We start from the raw sequence: 8,248 nt of genomic DNA, 5'->3' as shown, positions 1-8,248 counted from the left end.
TTTGTATTCCATATTTATAATTTATATTAATAATTCCTAATTAAAAGAAATACGTATTTTTAACGATTCGGATAAAAAAGGTTAAATTGTAAATTATTTATTGATACATGTTACGTATCCCAAATATCATAGATATTTCCGCCTTCGGCGGCGCGCGCTTCGCACGCGAAAAGTGGCATGCAACGTATGTCAAATTATTTAACAGAATTAAATTGGTGCTGGTATTTCACATTATGTTTTTATATTACATGTTATTTAATCATGCATATTATTTTATACAAATTATAACTTTTTGTATTTTCTTGTATTACGTAGTTACCCCACGGTCGTAGTGGCCCCACGGTCGTTTCACTATGGTGTCACCCCTGTAGAGTATATACGGTACAGGGGAGCCGCGCACTTGTGCGCGGCGGGTCATACAACGTATGACAAGTATTTTCTGAATAGTGAAAAGGCTTCAGTTTTTAATTACTGGGTGGCGCTCAGCTGTTCATTCCGCCAAATCTCTATCCACATGTTTATGAACATTATAGCCTAGGATCCCCAGCTAGGTACGTAAGCTTGAGTAAAATTTGATTCACGATGTCAATCCTTCGCAGCTCGGCGAGGCCCAATGGTGAATTTTTTCGATCTACCAAAGTGGTTGCGAGAAAATGCAAACTGAACGCAAACAAAAAAAGTAAAAGCAAACATTTATTTTTACTGGGCGGCGCTCAGCATGTAATTCCGCCGAATCTCTATGATTGTGAACATAAATACAATAGCCTGGGCCGGGGTCCCCAGGTAAACATTTATTGAGCTGTTAAAACATAAAAGATATTTGGATTTTTGCAATTTTTGCAATTTTGCAATTACTGTAGCGCTGCGCGAAAATGTTTCGCATCTATAACTGTCTATTACATACGAAAAGATGTTTCATAGAATCGAGCGCTACACCTGAGGCTTACTTATAATGCCAAATCCATTAGTCCATTGCTGATCCTGGAACTGCTGGGTTAGTCAGCCGAAGTCAACGATTCGACCAGATCTGCAGCTTTGGTACCAACTGCCATTTAGTATGTCCTGCAATATATTTATTTTTCATTGCAACATGATCATATCTAGTCAGTAAATGATTTGCAGTCTGTTCTCCACAGCCACAGGAACAGTATAGAATAGTAGTAAGATGGCCATTTCTTTTTGTCAATGCTATGAAGAATGTGCTTTTAAATTTGATGATCACGCGAGAAAGTGCATTGCTAAAGCTAATAATATCATAGTGGACTTGGAGTGGCAAGAGAGTGACTAAAAGGTATATACCTTTTACAAAGATACGTCGAAAAGAATCCAGGGTGATACAGGATCGGAGACTGCAGACCGTAAAGTATACGCACCCACCCTTGCCTCCTGAAGTCTTGGTTGGATAGACATTTATGCAAACTTGGTCGTTTACACTCCAAGTCCCTTTGTTAAAAGAAGTAGTATTATTTATGTCTGGAGTAAGCTTCATTCAATAATAACACTATCAGTATCAATATCAGACTAAACTATCCAATAAATTATCAAATATTAATTATTAATTCGTTCTAAATAAACATTTATAAATTAAGATGTTTAATTACAAGTGGTTAAAAACGCCCAAAATCGATCTGAGAGTTTTTCAGTCTGTAGTACAATCACGATAGTAATAGTAAGTGTGTGCCGCTGCAATAAGATTAGGTTACTGCAATTTAAAATTGTTTGGAGTCCAAAATTGTTTGGAGTCCAAGTTTTAATACTTTCAACACTACTATATAACAAATAATTTGAGGACCCCGAAACTTCTGAGTTATACATCATAAAAGATTTTATATCTGTCTCCATCCTCCCAAAAGAATGGTAGATCCCGATCAAAACTCAGAGGCTGGACTCCTCAAATCATGTCTTACAGGGGCAACATGACAATGGTAATGATAATGACAATGATGATAGTGCCAGCCCCCCTTGTTTTGTTGTGAACGATCCACGTATGTTAGCTGCTGATGGAATCTGCAGAAACTGCTCGTTTGATTCTAAAGGAGAAGTGGTATGTTGTTATGAATGTAAGAGCAATTTTCACGCTACTTGTTATGAACTAAAGGACGGTAAACGTGTTAACTTTCCTGATAATGTATGCTCCCCGTCCTTACTGAAATCTTTCAATGCTAACACTGAATCAAAACAGAAAGGTAAACGTTTTGGAAGTTTCCTCTTCCATTGTGACTCTTGTGTTACATTAGCAAACCTGAGAAACGCTGCTGATTTAAAAACCCATGTACACACCCTTGAAACAAAAATGTCAAAACTAGATGCTGACATAGACACCATTAAAAATCTCTTGTTAAATCCTGCCACTCTTCATGGATTAAGTTTGACCGCAGGAAACTGTTACATATCACCAACCCTTTCACCAGTTAATAGTAACCATGAAACTGGTGGCTCTAATGGTGTTGTCGAAAATCCCTGGCGTGACAGCAGCAGAGTAGAAAAACTGAGGCATCCAGCTTCAGTAATAGTCTCTGAAGGGGGAGAAAAAGTTCCATTATCTGACCTTAAAACTATTATCACAGAAAATAACATTTTTGTAGATAATACCTTCGAAAACAAGAAAGGTGAGACAGTTATCACCACATCTAGTCAAGCTGATCGAACAAAGCTAGTTCAATCTATCTCCAAAAAATTTCCCAAATCTGATCTCAAGCAACCTATAACCAAATTGCCTACGATATCCATTTCCGGGATTAGAGATGAAATCACAACTGATGATCTCTTTGAAACCATTATGAAACTTTACCCTGACATCAAGTCCCTCATTGATTCTGGTGAAACATTCTCTGTACTCTCAGTCCGCAAACAACGAAATTATCAAACAGAAAAACCACTGTTTCAAGCTTCTGTTAGAGTGAGCAATGCCATAAGGAAGCTAATTGAAAATCGTGACAGTTTCCTATCGATAGGTTTGTACCGCTGCAAGGTGTATGATCACTTTTACATCAAACGATGTAATAAATGCCAAAAGTTTGGTCATTACTCAGCCCAGTGCCAAGCATCTAACCATGTCTGTGCTCATTGCACTGAAGATCATGAAACTAACTCATGTACAAATAAAGACACACATTCCTTTCAACCCTCCTGTGCTAACTGTAAAATTCTAATAGAACTGATGAACAGTACACACACTCAGCCACAGATAGATCATGCCCAGCCTATATCTCTGAACAGCACAAGCTTAAGCATTCAATCTCATATTACACCCAAAAAAACTGGTGAAGAACAAGACTGGAGTTAAGAGCCTTAGTATGAAATGTGCAAGCTGGAATGTTCGCTCTCTAAACAACAAAGTTGACCATGTTATGAACTTTTTAGAAGATAACAACATATCTATTTTCTTTGTTACAGAAACATGGCTAACTGATGAGAACAACAACACCACTGCAATAATAAAAAACTATGGCTATAAACTTTACCAAGTGTATCGCAAAGACAAATCAGGTGGAGGTGTTGCCATAATCTACAAATCATGTGTTCGTCTAATCAAAGTTTTTGCCAACAATGACGGATCATTTGAGGCAATTAACGCAAAACTGAAACTCGTTGATGGGTCTGTCGTCTTCTGCTCCTGTGTCTACCGTCCACCTGGGTCCTTGGGAAATTTCCTCTCTGATTTTGAAGATTTCCTGGCGGATGCATTCTCAAAATACAAGCATTTCTTGCTATGCGGAGATGTTAATATGCACCTAGACAGAATCTCTGCCCATGTGAGCGAGTGGAGCACCATACTATCATCTTTTGGGCTTCATCAACTTGTCTACTCACCAACACATAAAAAAGGTCACATCCTTGATCCTGTTATTTCTTCGCACAAAGTAGTAGATCAAACTTCTGTTGAGGTAATGCAAAACATGGCCAAAAGCTTCCCATCCTGTGACCACTATCCGATTATATTTCAGCTTCATAAGCCTCCTGACATCGACAAATGTGAGAAAGTCATACGCTTTAGAAAGATCAGAGACATAGATCAGGAACAATTTAAAGGTGATTTATCTGTTGCTCTATCTGAGTTGGTTTTTGAAGAAAAGAGCTTCTCTGATGTTGTGACTCAATTTAACAATGGGTGTCAACATATACTAAATGTACATGCTCCAGAATATTCCAAAACCATCAAAGACATTCCCACTGCTCCCTGGTTTGATGGCGAATACAAAGTTGCAAGAGCCGACAGAAGAAAGGCTGAGAAAGCCTGGAAAAAGTCAAGTCTTGACATTGATCATGATATCTTTGTTCATTTGCGAGAGCACTGTTCAGAGCTGACTCTCAAAAAGAAAAAACTGTTTTTCTCTAATACTTTCCAAAAATACAAACACTCACAAAAGAGCCTTTACAAATTTGTAGACACTTTCCTGGATAAAGAAAAGAACCTCACTTTACCATCTTCAGAAAATCTTCAGGAAACTGTAAATGCCTTTAACCAGTATTTTACTGAAAAAATTGAGAAAATCCGAACATCATTTCCCAACACTACTGTGACTAATAGTTCTCCAAACTTCAATGGCCAGGCATTATCTGAATTTAGAAAAGCTACTATTTTTGAAGTAAGAGAATTGATCAAAGAATCTGGCATCAAAACCTCATCGATTGATCCACTACCTAAAGAACTCTTGTCAGAGCACCTTGAGCTAATCCTCCCTACCCTTTGTGATATTATCAACGTTTCTCTTTCAACTGGAAATATGGAGGGAATCAAACTAGCACATCTCACTCCCCTAATCAAAGGAGATTCCCTAGACACTGAGAACTTAAAGAATTATAGACCCATCTCTAATCTTACATTCATCGGTAAACTCATTGAGCGCTTTGTATTAAAATGCCTCAATGAACATCTAGCCAAGAATAATCTCAACATCGACCACCAGTCTGGTTACAAAAAGCATCACAGCACAGAAACACTCCTCATTACCATAGTCAATGACCTCCTCATAGCCACTAATGAAAACACAGCAACAGTTGTAATGCTTTTAGACCTGAGTGCTGCATTCGACACAGTTGACCATATCAAACTGATCAATATATTGAAGTGTGAGATTGGGATTGCGGGAACAGCCTTGAAATGGTTCACCAGCTTCATCCGTGGTCGTTGTCAAAAAGTCAAGATAGGTGACCTAGAATCTGAAGAAATTGTAATAAAGTTTGGTGTCCCACAGGGCTCTGTCCTTGGCCCTGTGTTGTTCAATATCTACATCCGCTCAATTTACTCTTCTGTAAAATCAAAGCAATTTCTGATCCATGGCTATGCTGATGATCACCAGATCTACAAGTCATTTTCATCCGCTACAGAATATCAAGTCCTCAGCGAAGACCTGCCCTCCTGTTTTAGAGAAATCGAGACCTGGATGACGAATCACTTCCTTCTTCTGAATCCAACTAAAACTGAAATTATAGTTTTTGGTTCAAAACGTTTATTGTCAGAATTAGAAATTGGAGGTGTCTTCCTAAAATCTTCTGTCTGTATAAGACTTGTTAACGTTACCAAAAACCTTGGCTTTACATTGGATTCCTCTCTGACTCTAAATCCTCAGATAAAGAAGCTTAAAGCTGCAAACTGCCACAAGATGCGGAATATTGCAAAAATGAAACCATTCCTCTCTGAAGATCAAATGCAAATCATCGTACAATCTCTTGTTATTAGTTCGCTTGACTACTGCAATGCACTTTACTATGGTACTAATCATTCTGTTTTGAAACAGCTACAATCTCTGCAAAACAGAGCATGTCGCTTAGTTAAAGGTCTAAAGAGGAGAGAAGAAGTTGAGCCCTACATAAAAGAACTTCATTGGCTCAAGGTACAAGAACGTATTGAATTTAAAATACTCCTGCTAACTTTCAAACTGCTCCATGGACTAGCACCTTCATACCTGTCAAACCTTGTCAAGTACAATCCCAGTGGTGGCAGAGATGTGTCTCTTCATTGCCCTATAAACAGTCCACCAAGAGCCTTCTCTTCATCTGCTCCAAGATTATGGAACAACCTTCCTCAAGAAATCAGGAAATGTGTAAACATCAATGACTTTAAGGGAAAACTAAAAGCTCATCTGTTTAGAAAGTCCTTTGATATGTACTGAGTAAATAATACACTATCAGAAGATTTTTAAAATCTTCATCCTATAGCAGGTCAATTTTACGCTTTAAATTAAATTATTTTAGGCTACTAATTTTTCAGGATTTTCGGGCAACATTCGAGATATTATTCTTTTCCGTGTTTCACTGTGTCTGCCAACAAAATTTTAGTGTAGGTCAGAAAAGGAGGCTCTATCCCGGGACACCAACATTTTTTGGGTTGGCACCCAGGAGAAAGCTGCCTTATTCTTTGTATTTTGTCTCAAGTATTTTAGCATCTTCTTCCACTCTGTTTATTTCACCGTCTCTAGACTTGTATGTTGCCCAGATAATTTGACATGACTGTATTGGATTTTCTGTAACATCAGTTACTGTTCTGCAGTAAGCTTTTTTAATAATTTTGTATTGGATATTGAAGTATTCAGATTGTTTGTATATTTGGAGTTATATATATTTGGAGTCTCATACATAGATTTCTTGTGGTCATCATCTATTTTTCATATGTTTTGTTAGAAAACCTGCTAACCTTTCCTGGATATCTTCTTGTTAAAGGTGTTTCTGCCTTATTTAGTCAGGATTTAACTTGTAGCTATAAACTTCCGTTTTTAATTCCAGTCCAAGGCGAGATGCACGATCTCTACTGTCATTTAGGTATCATTTACAGCTGAGCATAAGGGTTAAATTTAAATTATTTAACCTTTTGGTGCTGTATCAAAATAACATTAATTTATTATTATTATTATTAAGTATCTTTTAAGTCAGCAGCCTGTGATTGTATTAATAGTGCTTTGGTTCTCGATTTTATCAAGTTAATGGAAGCTTCTAGGCAATTGCTTGAAGTGAGCATTTTTAAAAGAACAGTGTTCCAAAGCTTGGCTGCATTAAACAAAAAGGTATTTGATTTATTTTATTGAAATAAATTTTTGTGCACATACAGAATGAATGGTTAATAATTTAATATATATGTAGACCAAGCTCTGTGCATGGGATGCTTCCTGGAAGAATCCAGTTCTTTTAGCGGGGCACCCTACCTAAAGCCAAATTGAGATATATTAATCATATTCCTAGGGAAATAATCAGAAATCGAATACCAATCAAATAATATGATATATAGGAGTAGTAACCATATTTACTATGCAAAATGCCCCAACCACATAGTGTAACTTTATATATTAAAATTCAAATTCCATATCATCATTAAACCTCAATAGTCAATATAATAGCCCAAGCAAAATTAAATAACTTCTTATATACCTTACTGTCATACTACAAATTAATTGAACATTTGAAATCTGTTAACCAGAGAATAAAATTTCTAAACCTAATGCAAGTGAAATAATTTAGATGCAATAATGAATGCCTAATGTTAGTATCTTCTGTCAATGTCCTTGTAAAACAGTCTGTACAAGAGAAATGAGTAACTAATAAAGAAGAAAAAAAAAACAGGAAGTTGTCGTCTGTTGAAAAATAAATAAAATATCTAGAATATAAATTAGAATATAAAATAACATTCAGTCAATGTGTCGTCAATAAACTGTACAATTATCAAATGTTAAAACTGGGTGATACAGTCACCAAAAATAAATACTAAGTATAATAAGTTAATAAATTAAATGTGGTCTATAAAACTACCACTAGGTATAATAGGTCAATAAATTAAAAGTGGTTTATAAAACTACCACTGTGCGAACCCCTTCTCCAGTTAAAGCATGTCAGTCATGTGCAAAATCAATCAGAATGGTAAGGTGTTAAAAAAGGGAATAACCTTTCAATACATTAATTATATATGCCTCAGATTTAAAAGAATTAGAAGATACTTAGTTATCGTCGACTATGATTGCAGTGTAAAATTTTTCATATGAATTGTCGACGGTGTAATTAGGGTCTGTTGTTATAGATGAGAGTAGCTTGTTTCTTATACGAATCACTAAAGCTTTTAACATCGGGCAGATTTCGTATATCTGTTGAACATTATTCCAACAATTTGCCCCCAAGTATGAAAGTTTTATGTGATGTTGATTCTATTAACATATAGGTTGCAGCTTGCCGCCGCTCCTACTACCTCCTGATATGTAACTAAATTTGTTCATAAAGTTCGTAGGACAAATTGTCATGGATGATTCTAAACATATAATTT

At 36.3% G+C, this 8,248-nt stretch overlaps 1 protein-coding gene across 1 annotated transcript in view; it reads left to right on the top strand.

The window, feature by feature from the left end:
• The first annotated feature begins 1,764 nt into the window (after positions 1-1,764).
• The window catches only part of LOC134818475 (mucin-5AC-like), a 112,959-nt gene continuing 106,475 nt past the window's right edge, over positions 1,765-8,248 (top strand). The window contains exon 1 of the mRNA XM_063828058.1: positions 1,765-1,789. The gene's annotated coding sequence lies outside the window, so the exon portion shown is untranslated. The remainder of the gene's footprint in view (positions 1,790-8,248) is intronic.

The sequence above is a fragment of the Bolinopsis microptera genome, chromosome 7 (genome assembly GCF_026151205.1).
Source record: "Bolinopsis microptera isolate Bmic1 chromosome 7, MBARI_Bmic_1.0, whole genome shotgun sequence".
NCBI lineage: Eukaryota > Metazoa > Ctenophora > Tentaculata > Lobata > Bolinopsidae > Bolinopsis > Bolinopsis microptera.
Note: the sequence above shows the minus strand (reverse complement) of the source record. Positions and strands in the feature narration are given on the sequence as shown.